This window comes from Pangasianodon hypophthalmus, chromosome 4 (genome assembly GCF_027358585.1).
Source record: "Pangasianodon hypophthalmus isolate fPanHyp1 chromosome 4, fPanHyp1.pri, whole genome shotgun sequence".
Taxonomy (NCBI): domain Eukaryota; kingdom Metazoa; phylum Chordata; class Actinopteri; order Siluriformes; family Pangasiidae; genus Pangasianodon; species Pangasianodon hypophthalmus.
Window position 1 is genome coordinate 6,194,818 of NC_069713.1, and position 22,515 is coordinate 6,217,332.

The 22,515-nt window shown below is 38.0% G+C and overlaps 1 protein-coding gene across 1 annotated transcript in view; it reads left to right on the forward strand.

Annotated features, from left to right (window-relative positions):
* LOC113547280 (phosphatase and actin regulator 1) overlaps positions 1-22,515 on the forward strand; it is an 83,976-nt gene that overhangs the window by 1,033 nt on the left and 60,428 nt on the right. The window lies entirely within an intron of this gene.

A 22,515-nucleotide genomic window follows, 5' to 3' on the forward strand; every position in this document is an offset into this window, starting at 1 on the left:
TCCGGACCCTCTTTAAAACGTGGTGTTGAAACGTGGAGTTGCATCACGTGTAAACGCCGTGCACGAGGAACGCGAGGAGCTGAAACGCTGACACGGTTTCCGCCTTCTGCTGGTGGACGTGGACTGACTTCCTAAGCAGGACTGATAGTGGGCACAGGGTGGGGCTTCAAACCAAGCTGCCCTGCGTTGGCAAGCACTCACAAGCTGCTGTAAAATACCACACTGTAAAAAAACCCACAATAATAATAATAATAATAATAATAAAGCTGTAAAAAATATGATTTATGCCCCCAAACAAATGTAGGAAGCAACTTGCTTTTTTGAGCAAATGTAATCCCCATGTGATAATAGTGAAGTTCAGACAGGCTTGACTTAGTTGACTTTGATGAGCAAATGTGTGTAAACGCGGTGGTGCAGTGTGTATGTGTTACTGCCTCACAGCTCTACGGTCCCGGGTTCGATCCTGAGCTGGAGTTACTGTCAGTGCATGTTCTCCCCATGTCCGTGTGCGGTTCAATGAAGTTCTTCGGTTGCCTCGTACCTCCCAAAAACATGCCAGGAGGTGGAATGGAATGGTGACTAAAACTGCCCCTTGGTGTATACATGTGTGTGTGCCTGGTGTGTTGTGATAGACTCGAGTCCTATCCCATCTCACACCCGGCGTTCCCGGGATAGACTCCGGATCTACCGCAGCCCTGACCAGGATAAAGCCATTACTGGAGATGACTGAGTGAGCAAACACCTCTGTGCCCTTTGTGTCATGTCCATGTCTGTGTATTTTACTTATGTGAGTAAATTTTAAATTATTTGCAGTTCAATCATTCGTCTAAAAACACCATGAACAATATCTCTGTAAGGAATAACACACGGCAGACCATGTGACTATGGGTGGTGTGATACATTACCAGCCCCGAGTGGATTATTTTCGTACAACAGCACGGTCTGGAGTGTGATATTCTGCTTACGCCACAGCGATTTTTTCAACGATTACGAGTGTTTAATTTATTAATGAATGAAACATTGCACATTTTAACAGTTTAGAGTTAGATTATGTTGTGGAACATCCGAGAGACGAGTTAGCTCCTGTTCTTACTTATGTTATAGCCGTGATAAGCAGTCATTCTTCATCAGCCTCTCTCTTTTCTCTCCCTCTCTCTCTCTCTCAAAAAACACAGAAAGCAAAAAGCGTAAAGACTTTCCCACGCTGGGAAACTTTGCAAAGCACCGTGACAGTTACAAAGTGCTGACACTCGAGACTCTTTCCATAAAAGTTATATAAATGAAAAAAGTTAAATAAATGAAAAAAAAAAAATCACCACATTAACGAGTATACATTTTACTTTGTTTAAAAAACAACACGTTTTTAAAAAATTCGTTTTTCATTATTATTATCGTATTTTATTAGTCTTAGATTATGTGTTGCGTCCGCTGTAGTACGGGTCCCTGTGTATGATCTGTTGCTATAGAAACAATAACATATTAGAACGAGCGTATTAATATTAATTGTTCATGTCACAGCCGGAACTACCTGTGCTGTTATACGAAAATGATACACGATGCCTTTCCCAAAAGTGTGTATGTTACTGTTAAAAACTGAGTAACAATGCAAATTTCATACAAACATGTCACATGAGAGCTCATTCATGTTGTGTAAAGTTTACAGTAAATATAATAAAGAATATCCATTTGTTATTTATGTAAATATTCCAGAAATGTGTCATAGATCACGGATCGGGGTGCACAAACTTTTAATAACTACGTACCCCTTTACTGTAAAAATATTTTAATATATTTTCATATATTAGGTTCATTATTTAAATGCATGCAATAATATTTCTACTACAATTTCTAAACTTTCCATCTGATTTTTTTATTAAAACTGACATTAGATATTAGAGATTATTCATAGGCTTTATAATGTTGCTAATGGAAGGTTGTGATTTCTCAGACCCACTCTGAGACTCATCCTCATAATTATTAAATCATAATGTCAAACTTGTATCATATCATTTGCTAATTTTGAATCTCCGTTACGCTATTCGTCCGTTCTTCACCAATGATTCCAGTAAGATTGTTTTATTATGTCGAGTTCCATATTTTAGTTTACAGGACACCCCGTGTTACATATTAATTTCTGAATTCTGTTACATAACACGAAGCCATGAATACAGTTCTCAATAATGAACTTTATCGCACTCGCTGTACGTTATTAATCAGCAGCCAGCAATTTTGTTAATTTTGCCAGCAATATTACAGCAGTCTGGGGGGGAAAAAACATACAAACAAGCTGAGAGGTTCCACTAATTACACATCAGTCCTTAAATGCGAATTCAGGGGTGGACACAGACTGTCTGAGGGGCAGGGGCAAAAAAATATGAAGGGCACTTCCTATTAGGCACTCTTTAGGGCACTTCATCTTGTTTCTTCACAAATACAGGAACCCTAGAGGGCACTTTGTCACATTTTCTCCACTGTAAGGACACCCTAAGGGCACTTTGTCATGATTTCTCTACTGGAAGGACAGCCTAGAGGGCACTTAATCACATTTTCTCCATTATAAGGACACCCTAGAGGGCATTTTATCACATTTTCTCCACTATAAGGACACCCTAGAGGGCACTTCGTCATGTTTTCTCTACTGGAAAAACAGCCTAGAGGGCACTTTATCACATTTTGTCCTTACAGTGGAGAAAATGTGTTAAAGTGCCCTCTAGGCTGTTTTTAAGGGCACTTTGTCATGTTTTCTCTACTGGAACGACAGCCTAGAGGGCACTTAGTCACATTTTCTCCACTATAAGGACACCTTAGAGGGCATTTCTTTATGTTTTCACACACATAGCAGCACCCAACAGAACATTTCATCACATATTATTCACTGTACGGACACCCTAGAGGGCACTTCTTTATGTTTTCTTACACATAGTGGCACCCTACAGGACATTTCATTATGTTTTTTTCCATTTGAAGGGCAGCCATTAGGGCACTTTGTCACATTTTCTCCACTGTAAAAGCACCCTAGAGGGCACGTCATCACATTCTATCTACCATAGGGGCACTCTAGAGGACATGTTATCACATTTTATCTATAGTAGGGGCACCCTATGGCGCACTTTTTCACATTTTATCTATAGTAGAGGCACCCTAGTGTGCACTTTAGCACATTTTATCTACAGTAAGGGCACCCTAGTGGGCACTTTACCACATTTTATCTACAGTAAGGGCGCCCTAGTGGGCACTTTACCACATTTTATCTACAGTAAGGGCACTCTAGAGGACACTTTACCACATTTTATCTATAGTAGGGGCACCCTATAGGGCACTTAACCACATTTTATCTATAGTAGAGGCACCCTAGTGGGCACTTTACCACATTTTCTCTACAGTAAGGGTGCCCTAGTGGGCACTTTACCACACTTTATCTACAGTAAGGGCACCCTAGTGGGCACTTTACCACATTTTATCTACAGTAAGGGCACCCTAGGGGGCACTTTACCACATTTTATCTATAGTAGAGGCACCCTATAGGGCACTTTTTCCACATTTTATCTACAGTAAGGGCACCCTAGGGGGCACTTTACCACATTTTATCTATAGTAGAGGCACCCTAGTGGGCACTTTACCACATTTTATCTATAGTAAGGGCACCCTAGTGGGTACTTTACCACATTTTATCTATAGTAAGGGCACCCTAGAGGGCACTTTACCACGTTTTATCTATAGCAAGGGCACCCTAGTGGGCACTTTACCACATTTTATCTATAGTAAGGGCACCCTAGAGGGCACTTTACCACGTTTTATCTATAGCAAGGGCACCCTAGAGGGCACTTTACCACATTTTATCTATAGTAGAGGCACCCTAGTGGGCACTTTACCACATTTTATCTATAGTAGAGGCACCCTAGAGGGCACTTTACCACATTTTATCTATAGTAGAGGCACCCTAGAGGGCACTTTACCACATTTTATCTATAGTAGAGGCACCCTAGAGGGCACTTTACCACATTTTATCTATAGTAGCGGCACCCTAGTGGGCACTTTACCACATTTTATCTATAGTAAGGGCACCCTAGAGGGCAGTTTGTCATGTTTTATCTACCATAGAGGCACCCTACAGGGCTTTAACTAGTGCGAGTGCAGGTTTAGATCTTCTGTGTTTGTTTTCCTGGTGTTGGATTTTATGTTTGTATTACTTCATATTCTCCCTGTCATTATATTACGAAACATCTAATAACACTAACGAAATCACCGTGGTCACTGAAGAACTTCTGATACAGTCAGCGTGGCGTGTGAATTTCAGTGAGGCAATTTAAATATCAATAATAAACTTGATTAATAAAACTGAAAAAAATAAAACTGATTATAATCTGGAGGAGATTATTTAAAAAAAAAGACAATTTTACCTAGTATTGTCTGTTTCATAATGAGAAGGAAACTGAATGTGGTCACTTTTGTGTTCACACACACACACACACACACACACACACACACACACTACTTCAGCTCAGGTTCTGTAAAACCGCAGCTCTACAGAGATTTATTTATTTATTTGTTTGTTTGTTCGTTCACTTTAACCCACAAATCAGCTATGAACACCTCGTTAATTAGCTGATGAGTGGAATCAGGTGTGTTAAATGAGGTAGGACGGTAAACTGTGCATTGTGTTGGCTCTCCAGGGATTGAGTCTGACACCTATGCATCACACAGACACACACACACACACACACACACACATTGCGGTGGTCTGTCGTACCGTAGCAGCACCATAGAGAGGAAATCTTTACAGCACAGTGTTTACATCAGGCTTACAGTGTACAAAACCAAGCAGTGTTTATTTCTGGAAAGTTCTACAACACATTTTTTTATATAAATATATAAATAAACTGAAAAAAAAAAAACATATATATATATATATATATATATATATATATATATATATATATATATAAGAAATACATTACTAATTGAGAAAGAGTACTAACATTTTTAAAGGATACTTAAGTACTCTAAACACACACTCTGTCTCTCTCTCACACACACATACACACACACAAACGTCTCGATCCTGATTCTTCCCCTTTGCCATAATACTGTACAATAATCCGATTACAATAATCAGAGCAATCAAAGAGTCTAATCCTTCTCCTCAGTAATCTACATATCCCATGATGCTTTGCTCCTCCCCTCACCCTCACATACACTCGTCGGTGTTGTTCTCGGTGCCCCTGCAGTGTGCTGTGTCAGCACGAGGATGGTGATGTATGACAGGCATGACGGTGGTGCAGTGTGGATGATTAACACCATCGGCTTCCTCCTGCATTTGCTATAAAAGATGGTGGACGGGTTTTTCCTCTCCACTTCATCAGCAGACACGCTCTCTAACGGACACTTCCTGTCAAACCTCGCCGGTGTGACTGTGTGTGTCTGGCACACACACACACACACACACACACACACACACACACACACACACACTCTCTCCCTCTCTCTCTCTCTCTCTCAGAGAAAGAGCCAACAAGATCAGCATAGCTTCCTGCTGCAGTATGAATGAGTGTTGTGTATGTGTGTGTGTGTGTGTGTGTGTGTGTGTGTGTGTGTGTGTGTGTTGGGTGTGACTGCTGGCTGAAAATGCAGAACAGCCTCGCTGCCTAAGATTAGAGCCCTGCTATGCTACAAACTCACTCTGGCATGACTTTAGTTCAGCCGGCGGCAAAACCTAGGTCACATGACTGACTTTAAATAATAATATTAACTTTTTCTTACATTTTTTTTTACAATTTTTGCCTCAAAAATGGATTTTGATGGGGTAATATATCTGGCATTACACTGTTCTACGCTTCCGGTGAAGCTGAATAAGCTGCAACATCAGGGTCAGCTGGTGTAAATGTGCTAGCGGGGTTAAGCCCTACTGTCTTTCAAAGATAAAAAAATCAATATAAGGTTTCATTTTTGGCATCAGACTACGCTGATCCGATCTGACATCTTTCACGCGCATCCATAACACGTCATCAGCAGTGATTGAGGAGGTGCACGTGAAATACAGTCATATAGATTTTAGATTGAGACCCATCTCAGAGAAAGTGGACTGAAACATCATTATCAAACTGACCAATAAATTAGGGGCGTAACAATCTGGTGATTTGTATTGATGCATTGATTTTAAAAGGCATCCGTTTTAAATGAATCAAGGCAGCAATCATAAATAGATTATAACTGATTACAAATCTCACATTATTATCAAAAAAGGACAAAAATGCAAGCTAGCAAAGTGATTTAGCAAGATGATTAGCCTGTACCTTGGATACTTTTAAAATAGTCCTTCTCTACGTTATCATTATTCATGAATTAACATTAGGCCTGCCCCAGATTCTGAACAAAGTTGGTCATATATCGATCAGAGACTCCTAAATCAAAATCATATCGTATAGTATCAGATTCAGTGATTTAGTCAAAATATAGAATTGTTGCCTTTTGAACAGAAATCATATCGTATAGTATCAGATTCAGTGATTTAGTCAAATATCGAGTTGCCTTATGAATTGAAATCGTATTGTATCGCATCATAGCAGATTCAATGGTATCGTCAAATATCTAGCTGTTGCCTTAATCTAAATCGTATCATAACATATCATAATGTAGCTGATTCAGTGGTATCGTCAAATGTTGACTTATTGCCTTATGAATCAAAATTGTATCGTATTATAGCAGATTCAGTGATATAAAGTAGTGAATCATTACCTTGTTAACTGAAATAGTATCGCGTCATAGCAGATTCGGCGGTATCGTCAAGTATCGAATCGTCGCCTTATGAATTGAAACTGTATCATATCGTATCCTAGCAGATTCAGTGATATTATAAAGTATTGAACCATTGCCTTATCGTATGATAACAGATTATTTGGTTTCATCAAGTAGCGAATCGTTGCTTTATCAATCGAAATTGTATTGTGTCTGTCGCAGCAGAGGCGTGGTCAAACGCCGTTTTACAAATGGAAGGCGGAGTCTAGGTGAAGGAGTGAGTAATTCCATGAATGAGCGTACACCTGTGAGTGATTAACATAGGTCTATTTGTGTGTGTGTGTCTTGCAGTCAAGAGAACCCCAAGAGTGCATCTACGCCAAGCTGCAGCAGTGCAGAACTGTGTGTGCTTGTTTCATTGTACATTGAGCCAAGTGCTGAAAAGCATGCCAATAAAAAAAAGAAAGAAAGAAAAACAGAGCTGCATTCTCCAAAACCTGCCTCCTGAGTCCTTATTTCCCTCCTTACACACCAGGGTGTTATAGTCGTAGTGTAGCAGATTCAGGAGTATCATCAAAAATTGATCGAATCATTGCCTTAAGAATAAAAATCATATCGTATGGTGAAGTCTGAGGTCTGAAATGAGGACAAATCTCTTCACTTGCAGAACTAAAAGGTACTAAAGTGCACTCGTGGTTGTCACTGGTGTGTGATTTTAAGCTGTAATGTTTGTCTTTCACCTGGGAAAGCGATTCTAGTGTGTCTTTAAAACTCGTATAAAGAATGTAATTAGAACCAAAGGACCTGGGCTGTACCAAAAATGAGTTTTAAAGGCCACCGTCTGAGTAACAGGCATGGTACAGTTTAGTATCTTTTATACTGAGAGTGTAAGGAGGGATTTACAGAGAGACGACAGAGACGCTTGGCACACAGGAAGAGAGCACATGATGACTTCCTGCCCATCATATAACTTCCTGCTTATCTATGAGCTGCTTTAGAAGGTGCTTCACGACGCGAGAACGGACATAACAACGTAATTAATCTTATTTCACAGCTGTTCGCTAATGCTTATGATTTTTAAAATAATTGAAGAACGACACGTCATGATTTTTATCCATTTATAGTTGCATTTAATGTTGTGGAACGTTCCCGTTATCACTTACGTTACAGCAGCTATAAGCAGTCGTTCCTTCACTAGAATCTCTTTAAACAATGCAGCTTTTCATGTTACATTCCTGGTTTTTTTTTCCTTTTTACAAAGCACTGACACTGGAGACTCCTTCCATAAATCTTAAATATACATCATACCATTTCAACAATTGGGATATTTCTGTTTTGTTTTGTTCTATTTTAGAATCAGTAGGAAAGTAAAAGCGCCCCTTCATATGACAATAGTCGATGTTCTGATGTTTCTGTTTTAGAGTTTTTTCCAAAAACATTATTTCATAATTATAAAGATCCTCATAGGAAATGCAGAGAGCTGGAATTTTTTTTTTTTTTTTGTACATTTATCAATGATCTGTTCTTAATATTTTAGCAAGTGTTTAGTATTAAATGACAAAAGAGTGAAATATTAAAATGCACCTCATGTCTGGCTCAATTAATAGCTTTATAATGCAGCGTGTAAAAGACACGAGGTCACAAACCAGACAAACTGTGTGTGTGTGTGTGTGTGTGTGTGTAACTAGATTGGAAATCAATATAAATTAAATGTCTGCTGTGAACCATGTCCTTAGTGTCTCATACACACAACACACACACCATTATTTCTGCAATAGAGGGATTCATTCTCTCTCTCTGTGTCTCTCTCTCTTCATCTCTGTCCCACTGTCTCTGTCTCTTTTTCTCTTTTTTCTCTGTCTCTCTCTCTCTCTCAGACACACACACACACACACATGCACACACACGCTCACACCACACACTCATCCTCTCCCAGATGGTCAGTAGTGCATTTTATCCGATATGTGCTGTCTGCTTTGCTGAATCCAGGTCAAACCCTGCTGAATGTGGTGCTGCTGAATTCTCCATAACAGCAGCTCTGGCAGTAGTGTCACAACATTTAATATAACTATAAATGGTTAAAAAAAACCTTTTTATTCATTAAAAAATTTAAATTGTAATCGGTGACAATTTGTAGTAGTGTAAGTGAAATAAAGCACATGCTGCTATAAGAAAATAATCAACATTAGGGTGGTAACTGTAACTCTGCTTCATCCCTCCACCGCGTCAGTGATTATTTTCCTATAACACAAAGTGTTTTATTCCTTGTTGTGTAGATGGATTATTGGATGTTATATCAGTGTGTGGACGGGCATGGTGGCTTAGTGGGTAGCACATTTGCCTCGCACCTCTGGGGTTGGGGGTTCGACTCCTGTCTCCGCCCTGTGTGTGCAGAGTTTGTGTGTTCTCCCGGTACTTTGTGGATTTCCTCCACGTACTCCGGTTTCCTCCCCAGTCCAAAGACATGCGTTGTAGCCTGACTGGATCTTCCAAATTGTTCGTAGTGTGTGAAGGTGTGTGCGATTGCCCCCTGCAATAGGTTGGCACCCTGCCTTCTTCCCCGCTTCCCCTGGGATAGGCTCCAGGCTCCCTGTGACCCTGTGTAGGAACAGCAGTATGGAAAATGGATGGATGGATGAATAATAGTATGCGAGCACAGAGCGTTTATTTCCATTCAGCGTTTTGTTGTAATGCTTTTTGTTTCAGCAATCGTCCTTATAAATAGGATGTTTGTGATGCAGAAAAACACCTTACTGTCTTCCCAAAGGCTGGTTTATTAACTGCATCCATCATATCAGGCGACGTCTCTGAGATAGTAATGCTCTATTCATACCGAAGTTATTTCAGGACAGTTGGGAAACTAATGCTAATGCTGCAGAAGTCTGTGTTATCAGTGGATAAATGGGATGAACTCGGATGGTGCAGTATGTGAATGTAAATCAGGACTTTGTTGAAGAAGAGAAAGTAAATAGACTGAGCAAAGAGAGAGAGGGAGAGAGAGATGGTCTTATGTGTTCGTTAAAACACTCATTAATTCTCCCACCATTGCTTTTTGTCCCCATATATTTTCGTACTTTTCCTCTAAATGTTCTAACATTTGTGCGTCACTTTCATTTTGGATAAATCTCACCTTCTACCTAAAATATCTATAAAAAGTAGATGTTTAAACACAACGTACAGAAGAGAAAGACATAGTAGAAGAACGTGCGTATATTTAATGTTGTCTTAAAACCCAAACCCAAAATCCCCAAAAGAATCTCAGACACCAAACATTTCTGCACATCAGCTTCCACCTGCACTATTGTGAAACTTTAACCACTATTCACGTAGCATGCACAATGACTTTACACCCAAATGATAGTCAAGTCATGTTTCTTTTAACAGAGAGTGTGTGTGTTGATTAGAATTTATACCACAGCACGGTTGAATTCTCTCTTACTGGTTTCTATTAATGTGCTCCTTCTAGTAGCCTGCTTTATTTACAGGTTCTTCTACACAGGGTCTTTAATGATGGACACTCCACATAATATAAGCCCAATAAACAGAATAAAAATGTTATATCACAAAGAAAAGCTAATTATTCATATGGTGATGTTTTCTTTGAGGAGACATTTATTTAACATTTATGGAAGGAGTCTCCAGTGTCAGTGCTTTGTAACAGTCAGAAAGTCAATATGTTTTCTGACACAGGAGTTAGTTCCTGTTCTCGGTTAAGTCATAGCAGCTATAAACAGTCGTTCCCTCACCTCTTTCCGCATCTCTTGAAGTTAATGAGATGAAAAAAAAACTTGTCATCTTACTGAGTAACTGGAAAGCATAACTTCCAATTCCATAATATAATAAATTTAAAATTGTAATCGCTGGCACATCACTTTGGTGTAGAACGAATACTATCTCCAACATATAAACTCAAATACTACTCAAAATACTCAAAAAGTCTATTTCTTTATTTGTTTCTTGATATATTAGTATTATTTTAGCAGCTGCAGTTAAAAGACTCCTGAAATTCAGGGCTGCTCCACCCACAGCACCGCACCTCCACTTCCCACATCCTTGGCTTGTTGTCAGATTACAAAGCCTTCGTGATTTTAATATGATGTGTTAAACTCAGAATTACCGCGGCTCTGCTTTCTCTAGAGACGCCCGAAAGCACGTCAGCTTAAACAATCTAGTTATTTGCTTGTGCATGCGCTGCTGTGGAATATCATCGTATAATGTAACAAATAGATTCGTTCTGGTCACAGAAGCAGAGTGTGAAATTGCAATTAGGTTAGCTGTCATGTTTTAGCTGTAGCACTCTTTTTGCTGCCTGGAGTTTTGGGACTTTATTAGCCTCGGTAAAGCCAGCGACTGAGATCTCTGTAATGCTGTGCCTCTCTGGATTTGTCATACAAAACGATGTGAAACATCCTCCGAGTGACCACAGCTTGGAGGATTTTTTAAAAATTATTATGTGCATGCTGTCCACATAATAAGTTGCACTAAAATATATGTTTGTTATGCTATAAAGACACTGAAACCTAAAAAAAACTATGCAATACCATCCGAGGTCAGTAGTAATTAAATAAATAAATATGACACTATTAATTAATTAATAGAACTATCCCTTTAAAGTGGATCGTTTATTATGGATAAATTATGAATAGATTTAATGTAAGCTGTAGACGTAGAAGTTGAGTGCGTAGTCAGCTTAACCTTCAAACTGCTTCTTCAGTCTATCACTGTTTTTATTTTTTTTTTCGGATTTAAGGGTAAGTGCTTGTGTTTAAAAGTGGTGGTCTTGATGCTATCGAAAAGCCCTGTGTCCAGTGTTTCTACTCAGGAACAATCTGTTAAACTCAGAGGCATGAACGACATGCAGGTGATTTGAATAATCTAAATGTAGAGCTCAGAAAATCCTCGTAAGCATGCGCATAACCCGGCTCTGAATACACAAAACTTTCCCAATGTATATACAGTATAAGGAGGTAATAGTGAGGAGGTAATACTGAAATTGCACACTATATGTACTACAGGTTAAAAGTTTGACCAAACCAGAAGCATGTCTCAATTATACACAGTTCTAACCCTGAACTTAAGTCTTGTATGAGCCATTAGAAGTCTAGCGACTGTCTGAAAAATTGTTATAATCACAATATTCTTTCCTGACAGACATAATTTGGGCTGGAAATACACACTAGGAGGTATTAAACACTATTTGAGGGCAATATTAAATATAAAAATTATGACATTTTGTGCACGCCAAGAAGCTCACAGGACACAAAACTTCACTTGAGGAAGATTATAGTGGGCCACATACTACTCTTAGAAGTTTTATGTAATCATTTTTTCAGTTTATTAAAGGCCAAAAATCAGAAGGAGTAGAGCATGTTTAGAAATATTTGGCCTTATGAAACATTATTAAAAGCTTTCTGGAGTTAATTCATGTTAATCTTGTTAATCCATGATACTACCATGGACATGAAGAATAATGATGAGTACTATACAGTATACTTATCTATGATTTAGCTGTGACAGTTTTACTATGGCATCATATGGTAACTATAGACAGGTGACAAATTAAAGGAAAAACCATCAAAAAGTGTGTTAGTAAGGTGTTAGGCCACTGGAAAAGCTTCAGGGCTTCATTGGTATTGATTCTTCAACTCTGTGGAGCTGTACTCTAGTGATGAACACTGCTCTTTCAAAAAATATTCCCTCAGTTGGTGTTTTGATGATGGGTATGATGATGCTGTCTAACACATCACTCCCAAGTCTCCCATAGGTGTTCACTTGGGAAGGCCATAGCATATGATTTACATCATTTTCATCCTCATCAAACCATTCACTGAGCCCTTGTGCACTGTGGATAGGGGCGTGGTCATCTGAGAAGAGACCACGCCCATAAGGATAGAATAAAACAGATTTTTTTTTCCATTTATTTTGACATCTGTCTGTACGGTTGTTATAATCATGACGTGACTGGTAATAGTTCAGGTGTAATAGATGTACTACAGCCACCATATTTAACAGAACATCATTCCTTCATAAATTCATCATCTGTGTCTGTTTTATTCTGGTCAGAGTCATGATGGATCCGGGGCGTATCCTGGGAACACAGGGGGTGAGGTGGGAATACACCCTGAATGGGACTCCAGTCCATCACATGGCACCATGCAAACACATTCACACACACACATATTCACACCTAGGGCCAATTTAGAGTTGAAAATCCACCTACTGGAATTTTTTGGGAGGTGAGAGGAAACCAGAGAAACCCCACACCTACACTTAGAGAACATGCAAAACTCCACACGGTCATTAACCCCGAGCTCAGGATCGACCCGGGAACCTTGGAGCTTTGAGTCGGCAACATTATCCGCTGTAACACCGAACAGTCTTATGATGTACTTATGATGTACTTATGATGTCCAGGGTTCTGAAGTTGTCCATCCTGCTGTGTGGAGTTAAAAGAAACACAAAAATTAGAGATCTGCTGCCCTCTACTGGTGTAACACTGCAACACTCTAACACTACAACTACAATACTGTAACACTACAACACTCTTATTCCACACATACACAACTTTGTAACATTCTTGTATTATAAGAAGCAAGAATAAAGTGTCACATTAAAAGTAAAGCTTGATAACCTCTGCATGGTGATTTGGTGGTGGCTAATTCAGCTCGAAATAAGAATTTTGTCTGAACATTCATATTTTTAGACAAGACCTTGCTTCAGACAGTCTTGAACAATTACACAATGACATGATTTTCAAGATTATGATTATATATGTATATGTATATGTATATGTATATGTATATATGATAATTATTCTAAAAAGCGCCCACATTGCATGCTATTTTAGAAATATTGGCAATTCATCATAATATATTTTGCATTTAAAACCCATTTTCTTGTTTTTCTTTAACATCCCTATAAATGTAATAGCTACTAATGTCCACTAAGCTATATGTTTACTCTGATGTGTGTCATTTTAGTAGTTAATCAGACAGTTTGAAGGAAAAAGGACACTTGGAGATACCAAAAGTTTATTAGTTTATTAGGAAATGATGCTTTCTGTCAGAAATAAAGTTACCGTACCTTTCTTCATCACTGCGCTGGTACCATTAAGGCTGTCTGCATCTTTGGTACCTTCAATGTGTGTCTTTCATCTTTAAATGTGAATATAGTGTACCTTTAAAAATATTTTTTAAATATTTGAATAGATAGTGTGTGATTATAGCTCTGATGTGTCAGAAAGAAATATTTTCCTCTAGATCTTTAGTGGTTACATAAACAAACAAAAAAATTATTACATTTGTTAGGAGAATTTGAGAAGAAGTTGCATTTCATTTGTTAAAAATGTTCTGTGTATCATCATCCCCTTATTAGTCTACCTTTTTTTTTTTTTTTTTTTTTTTTTTGTAAGTCACACCAGACTTGGTAGCTTAGCTGCAAGGAGACAAAGTGTGAAAATTCAGGAGCTGCTTTTTAAAACTGTGACATTCAGCACATACGAGCACACAAGGCAAGCACACTGGGCCTCATTTATCGAGCTGGTTATGAACAAATTTTATTCACAAATCTTACACAGTATGGTTATGTACTCTTATGGTTTACATAAGAAATGTGGTCTTCATTTGGAAAAACACGTTTGTATCCTACATTTCGCTTGGGAATTTGTGGATGAGGAGACTCACTAAATTGAGCCTCGACTGATCGGCTTCGGACCGTATAATCGTTGATGAGTTGCTGGGATTTTATACACGGATTACGCTGTAAAGTTTAAATCGCTTCAATTATGCACCAGTTTAATGAACATTTGGTCAAACTCATTCATATTAATCACCTGAAAGAAAGCGATCCAAAACAAATCCATAAATTCAGAAAAATAAGCCTCATCATTCAATCTGGACAAAGTAATGGCACCCTATAAAAGGAGGAAGACTTATTGCGTGTCTGTGGTGTCATTGCCGATGTGCTGCAATGGCTGAGCTGAATTACGGAAAGATTTAGCTATGGGGTGCTCTTTCACCATTTAGTCATCATTTTGTTGTTTTCAGCTCTTTCTGAGCTTTGCCTTTTATGGCGTTTTGTGGGTGGGGTTAAATGTAAATCAGCTGTGACGTGATTGGCATTTATCAACATACGTACATGAGTATGAAGAAAATCTGTGAAATGTTTGTACATTTGGTGGGAAGTTCCAAATCAATTCCACAGCACCTAAATACGACTAATTTAAACCCAAATCCAAATAATAAAGGTGAAATCTTCTAGATCAATTTGATTAAAGTTACCCTGTATAAAGGCTTGCTAGTGTTACTTGCTAGTGCAGGCTAAACTGTCACTAGCTAGTGACAAGTCTCTTGTGTCACTTGTAGGTGTGGCCTGTCCAGGTTTTTTTTTTTTTTTTGTTCACATGAGAAAGAGTAGTAGCTACAGTATATATACCTTCTACAGCTAACTAGTTAAGCTAACTATTAAACTTTGTTGGCAGATTAGCAAACTGTACTAGCTACGTACACTCAGTGGAGGCACCAACAATCTTTGCTGCTTCCTTCCAAGCTTTATTTTTCTTACAAAAGTCTCTAGAGACAGTTAAAGAGAGGTTGACAGGATAAGATGTAACCATAGTTCTTCCATTTTTGCAAGTCAAAGGGTAAACAGGAACTAATGGAAGGCAGGAGCTAAAGTTACAAGCAGGGAACTGAAGAAAAGTCGGACCACACGTCGCGTAGGATTGGTCTGAGGAATCATTCGAGCCAATCATTTGGATTTGTTGCTTTACAGCGTTATACTCAATTTGCACAGATTTGAGAATTTATTATTATTATTTTTTTGTGATGTTGCTTTGCTGATTGCTGCTGTCACTGAAATCACAGCTCTGTGTTGTACACATACATAGAAAATAAATGTTCTACAGTCGCTTAGCTGCTTGCCAGTGTTAGGTTAGGCTCATCTTTATTGTCATTGTCAGAATACGAGTACAAAGACAACAAAATGCACTTAGCAGCGTAGTACATATAGCAAATAAGCTGAAATGAGGTAACAAGGTTATGGTGCAATAAGTTAACAGTGTACAGGTAAAGATAAACAATATGATGCATAGCAGTAATGCAAATGGCAATTGAGTTAAATGGAATAAATAAGAGTTATGGTGCAGTAAGTTGAGATAAATAGTATACAGGTAGTGATAAGCAGCATGATGCATATATACAGTGGATAAAAATGCAGATGTGCAAATAGCAATAATGTGCAAATAACAGTGAGGGCTCACTGAATATAAATAATTGTAATAATGACAGATAATGCAGTAAATTGCTAGTATTTTGCAAATAATTGCAGATAACCGTAGTGTTTTAATGTTAATGTTTAGTTATTAGGTGGAGGCTGGCAGTTAACGCTTAGAAGCTGAGTTCAGCATTAGTACAGCTGACGGGAAAGTGTGAATGTAAGATTACAGTCATGAAAATCATGACTTAAAGGGAAACTCCAACCAGAACAGAAAGTTGAACCATGGATACATGGTTGTAAACAAGCCAACTCGACTCATCCAGCAGTGACAAGGCTGTCTCTGGAGCAAGATTTCTCAATTTGAATCCCAGATTCACAAAAAAAAAAAAAAATCATGATCCATTCTGAAGGAGGATGCAAATTTTAAAAAACTGTGAAACCAAATATTTGCTTCCTAACCCATAATGCAACAAATCCAACCTCCTGTGGTATGATTGGTTTGTAATTCTTACCTTCTTACTCGCAAGCCCTATAGAACTAATGACTGCCTGCTTTGCACATTCTCAATGACTGCGTGATATTTGTGTGTAATGCATGATGGGTAATGCAGTGTCAGAAAAGTGAAGGTCACATGATACACCAACGTGAATTCTACCAATACGCTGAGGCTGAGAGATGCCGTCCTGCACCAAAGAAACTACAGAACATTGTGTAAAGCTAGTTTAATGCTGGAGAACTTCTTTACATAGTAACATTTAAGTCCAAATCCAATATCTGAGCACATAAGCATTACATTAGTTGTGTGTACTGATGTGGTTGAAGTAGGATTACATTTTTTTAATGTAATTTAGACATTGTGTAGCGCTGTTGTGTTTTAATATACAGAAGCCGAAATTTAGGATGACTATTAGGATGGCAAAGACAATCATTCTTGCCATTCTCATTTACAGTGGAATATACAGTATATACTGTATGTTTGATTCTCTGAGCTTACAGAGTCAAACCACTAGATGATGCTAGAAGCCAGCGCCATGTAGAAGAGCTCCACATTTTCTAAACGCCTTCACACACCATGGAAAACCTCTCTACTGTCATCCTGACAATAAAGACATCACACCTCTCAGAGGACTCATACCATGTGGAATATGACACAATTGACCTAATAAAACTAATAAAGATCTTGTGACACTTCTGGGAGGAGTTTAACATGCAAGGATATAATCGCTCTGTATAACTTTACTATGAAGCGTGGCATAATTTTCAGATTGAGAGATCAATAAAAAAGCGTCATGATACACAGATATGACAATATAATAATATTTTATTATCTTTTATAATAGATAATAAAATCTTCAATTTGAAAGCCATGGTTTGTTATTTATAGTGACACGTTATTTATTTATAGTCTTTTCGTGAAGTCGTGTGTAAAAATGTTTAAAAAATTGTAAAAATTCATGCTAGATTAAAGAAAAATACATTAATGCTGTTTTTCTTCGTACTCATGTGCGTATGTTGATAAATGCCAGTCAGGCGTAAATTACAAAGCGTGCTCCAGCCACAGACGATTTTCATTTAGCCCACAAATCTTTATAAAAGGCAAAGCTCGCAGGCAGCTGAAAATGATAAAAATGTTGAATAAACGGTGAAAGAGTGCCTTCGAAGCATGGTATGCGCTAGAACTTCCAGTAATGCAGCTCAGCCACTGCAACACGTCAGCTATAATAGACACACAATAACTCTTCCTCCTTTTATAGGGAGCCATTACTTTTGTTCTAATTGAATGACTAGTCTTTCAAGACATTAATATGAAACGACATCATGTAATTGAGATAAATAAGTGATTTAAACTTGACAGCGTAATCCGTATATAAAACTGCAGTTTTTATCGACAGTTATACGATTTGAAGCCATTCAACTGAGGATCGCAGTAGTGAGTCTCCTTATAAGTAAATTTCCACAAAATCAGGTTTTTTCCAAACTAACTGGATTTTCCTGAGCTCCACATTTCTGGTGTAAATGCTCCTGTAAAGAGATTTACGAATAAATTACGCATAAATTCCTATCCAGCTTGATAAATGAGTTTGAGAAAATTGAGTTATTCTCATCCTCAGTAAAGTACGCTATCAGCACTATTTATAAGTGTTGTGTTACTGTTTAGAGACACTATCAGGACATGCTATGAACCCTCATGTTGGCTTTGATACATTCGCCCCTGCCTGGTAGTTTACAACGTAAGGAAGTATGACGCAAGGTTGCGTATATAAACATGGATCTACCATTGAGTGGAGGTGTCATGAACTCCCTCGGGTCTAAGCACTGTTTTTAATTTGTGGCTTGGTTTATGTCATGAGATTGTGTCTGAATTTGTATGTTTTGTTTTGATTTCGAGTCTCGTCTCCACCCCGTCCTGTGTTTGGTATGCTCTCTGATTGTACTCGCTTGTTATCGGTTCAGCATTGATTGGTTTGTCTGTTTATACCCGGTTGTGTCTTAGGTCCTGTTCACACCTCGAGTGGTCCGATCACAAGTGGACACCCGAAACACATAGCCGTTTACACCTGGCATTTTGAAAGTGTCTCCAGTGACCACTTGTGGTCCATAATTTCCACTGGAGGAAGGGCTTCTGTTGCATTTGTTTTCAAGCAGAAAAGTCCCGCAAATACTATCTCATGTAACTGTATCTGTTGTTTCAAACATATTGATCACGTGGTCTGCTAACGAAACTCAAACGAAAAGGAATGATGAGACGATGAAAGAGATAAGGCATCTTGTTCCGCTCGCGTTCTAGCCCCAGGCATCACATTTATCCACTGGCCTATCGGTGGAGAACTACACCGTTTAGCACAATGATTCCATGTTTTCTGGCTAGGGCAATGTTGCAGTCTATTGCGCTGTCCTTCATTGCTGTCTGGGACGCATTGAGACCACCTTCGAAGGTGGTGTGAGTGATCAGATCACAACATGTCTCAGAGACACAATAGACCATATTCACACCTGGACTTTGTAGCTACTTTCTATTTCTAGCTACCTGTACTTAGCAATCAGATCACCCAGGATGCATGTTAATGTCAGGTGAGAACCGGGCCTTAGTTTCGCTCTGAAATCATTCATTTCTTGCTCTAAGTCATGTTCCCATGTTCCCTCAGTTTTCTGGTTGTACTTCCTGGTTTAGACCTTCAACCATTTTCTAATTTTTTTAGCATGGATATATCTCGTTTGTTTCTGCCTGCCTGTTCACTACTCTGATTATGATTTGTGGATTTGTAACCACAGCTAAAACCCTATCTTTTCCACCTTATTCAGTGTTATTATGCATTTTATCTCTACATTTTAGCTGATTTACTTCATAGGTTTATATAAACATATGCTACTTTTAGTTTTATTGCAGTTGGTTTTATTCTTCTTACTTTAAGTTTTACATCTACTACTATCGTTACGTGGTTTTGTGTTCTGTTGACGTATCAGTGCACTGTCCTTGGGTACCTGAAAGGCACGCTCTGAAGGAAACTTGTCTACTCACGGGATTTTTTTAACCCTCACCTCCTCAGCCCTATAGCTCTATTCTATTCCTAAATGAATAACAGTGTAAATGTAATCAGTGTAATCTTTACTCTTTTGGTCATATCGATACACGCTGTTGTGTGAGGACGACCTTGACGTGTCCTTTAGCCCGTGTCACACTGTTGGTTTGGCATGCGGTGGTATTTCGCTCCGCTGTGGTGTTGTTCCACCGCCTCCGGCTGTGTGTTAATTGAATTCCAGCCCCATAATGAGCCGTTACCCAGCGTCCTCCAGTCCTCTGCTCACCGCACAGGGGTTTTGGCGTATAAATAGAAAGGTACATCTGATTGTTTTTATTAGTGTGTGTGTGTGTGTGTGTGTGTGTGTGTGTGTGTGTCAGCTTTTGTTGTTGTTGTTATTTCTCTTATGCCACTCTATATTCTTTAAAAACAAGAATTACACTCTAAGATATTAAAATCAAAGTTCAACACCTTTGACAATTTGGCTGTTTGTTTTTTTTTATCTATTTTAATTAATGCAAAATTTTATTCGGTCGATACGTAATATTCAAATCAATTCATTTCGCTCTTTGAGAAATCCTCATATTTCACTTAAACACAGCCAAATATCCTGTTTGTACAAGAATCGCTTCATTTCTGAAAATGATTGCCGTAAAAGCTGCTGACACACAGCCTTGTGTTTGTTGTTGTCATGTCTTAATGACTGCACGGATCAATTTTCTTTTTTTTTCTTAAAATAAAAGCTTGAAAGAAGCTAAATGATTTCCCGGTAAAATAAAACAATTTCACAGTTATTAGAAATTAGTACAAATGTCTAGAAATAGGCTTAATAATCCAATAATTACTTTATACTAATCCTATGAGACATATTAGAGAAATATGTCTTTAAGACTTTCTTCTTTCTTCTGTATAAGATTTAATATTAGAGGCTTTAACATGGCGTATGGATATCAGTATGAATTTACACCATAGCTGCGGAAATCAAAGTCACTAAGCTGCAGCTCTAACAAAATGTAATGAAAAATGAATGCAATTTTGTAAAAAAATGCACAAGAGGAAACCAATCAGTGTATTAGAAAATAAAGTGTAATGATACTGGTGAAGGCGAAGATGATACAGTATGTATTTATAAAAATGAAAAATACTACTATTAAACAGCCTCTTTAAGAAACTCATTTAAAATTCATAGAAATGTCTTGAAAGCAGGACACATAAATTATTTTTCAGATTTTTTTTCTATCAAATCCATCTTTAACAAGGGTACTCTTAATCTGTAGTAATAAATATACCAAACCTCTACAGAAAAATGTTTATTTCAATGATTACCTGAAGCTCCGCCCACCATAGGGCTGACATCATGTCAAACATCCCTAAAAAGCTTCAGTTGATGTGTTATTATGATAGAAATGTCAATTTCCTTTATGAACCTTAGAAACCACATTGTGTATTTTTAAAACAGTTCTCCTCAAAATCATCTAAAAATGTAAGTTTCCTGATCACATGCTCGTTTCTGATCCTTAACATTCATTCCTATCCCTAATTTCAAGCTTATTACAGAAGAATTTTCCATAATGTTGATTATTGTTGGATTTATGTTAGCCTTTATACTGAAAAAATGGCATTAAATATTGTTTTAAACAGGCATTTTCTTGATTAAACAATAAAAAAAATTATTTTCCAGCAAACTTTTCTGTGAAATTCTTTCTCTTGAGAGTGTCTTCACAGTAAAATAAATATTTTTACTTCTAACATCATCCAAAAGCTAGATTTTTTGGTTTTATTAATTATGCAAATTTATGAGACTCATTTGCATAAATAATAAAAAAAAAAAGTTAATGCAAAAAATACTTGTTAGATTATAAACAATCAACTGGTGAAAATTAGTTGTGATATATATTGTTTAAAAAAAGAACAACCCTATTAACCTGTAGTGTCCTGCTTTAATCTTAACGCAAAATAACAACAAAACTGTGGTGTATACACTAGCGACAGAAAGACGCAATATTGTTATAGAGTATAAGTAGAGAATGTGTACACTCATTAAATAAAGTGTGAATTCAAGTGTTTAACATTGTAGGGGGTCGAGAGGGCCTTGGGGGTGGAGTGATGTCATCCACGAACTTGTGTTTGAACTATACTTAAGCCTGGATTAAACCTGGATTAAACCTGGATTAAGCCTGGATTAAGCCATTTTGGAGCGTTTCTTGTCCACGTCCTCAGAAATTAACGCTAGGTGTCCATGTAAACAGTTGAGGGAGTATAGCACATGTGACTCCGTGTCTTCAGCTGAGTAAACAAGCTAGTGTTGTGTCTCAAATCCACAATTATATACAATTCTAGACTGTTTATTTTACAATATTAACACTATTCATTTTTTCTGTTATGGCTAGTATTAAAACCCCTCATGTAGCCTTCAAAGGTCTGCTTTGCATTGTATTTCCTACTTTCGAATTTAAGGTCAGAGTTTTCGATTTGAGACGCAGCTCATGACAACAATCACGACAACGGCGGAAAGTTTGAACTTGAGCTTGAGCTGGTCAGTGTGTTTAACATCGCTGTGCTTGAAAATCGCTAAGTGTTTTACAGTTTGACTTGGAAACCTAATGGACAGGAGTGTTTTGGCTTTGACGTGTCATCTGGTGGATGTCGTTTTTAAATTCCTCAGGATTAGTACATTAGGAATTCATCAAGTATTTTTGGGCAAAATCTTTTTTGTGTGTGTGAGAGAGAATAAAAGAGTTAAACAATCCTGGCTTTTAGATGCTAATATTTGTCACTATCTCAAAGTCATAGAGTCACAGAACTGCTAGTTCTGCTAAATCTGATACCCTTGGAGTATTAAAGCCATGAATCATCAGTTAGGAGCTGCACATGAAGTTTCGAATAGAATGCCACTTTAAATAGCATATGCAACTGTGTGAACATGTGCGAGTGTGTGTTTGGGAATTTCTTGGAAAGGGATTGCTCCGGATTACACCACCTGCTGCCATCAGATGCGGGCGGTGAGAGAGGCTGGCTAAAAGGTCTCGTAGAGGTCTTGTTC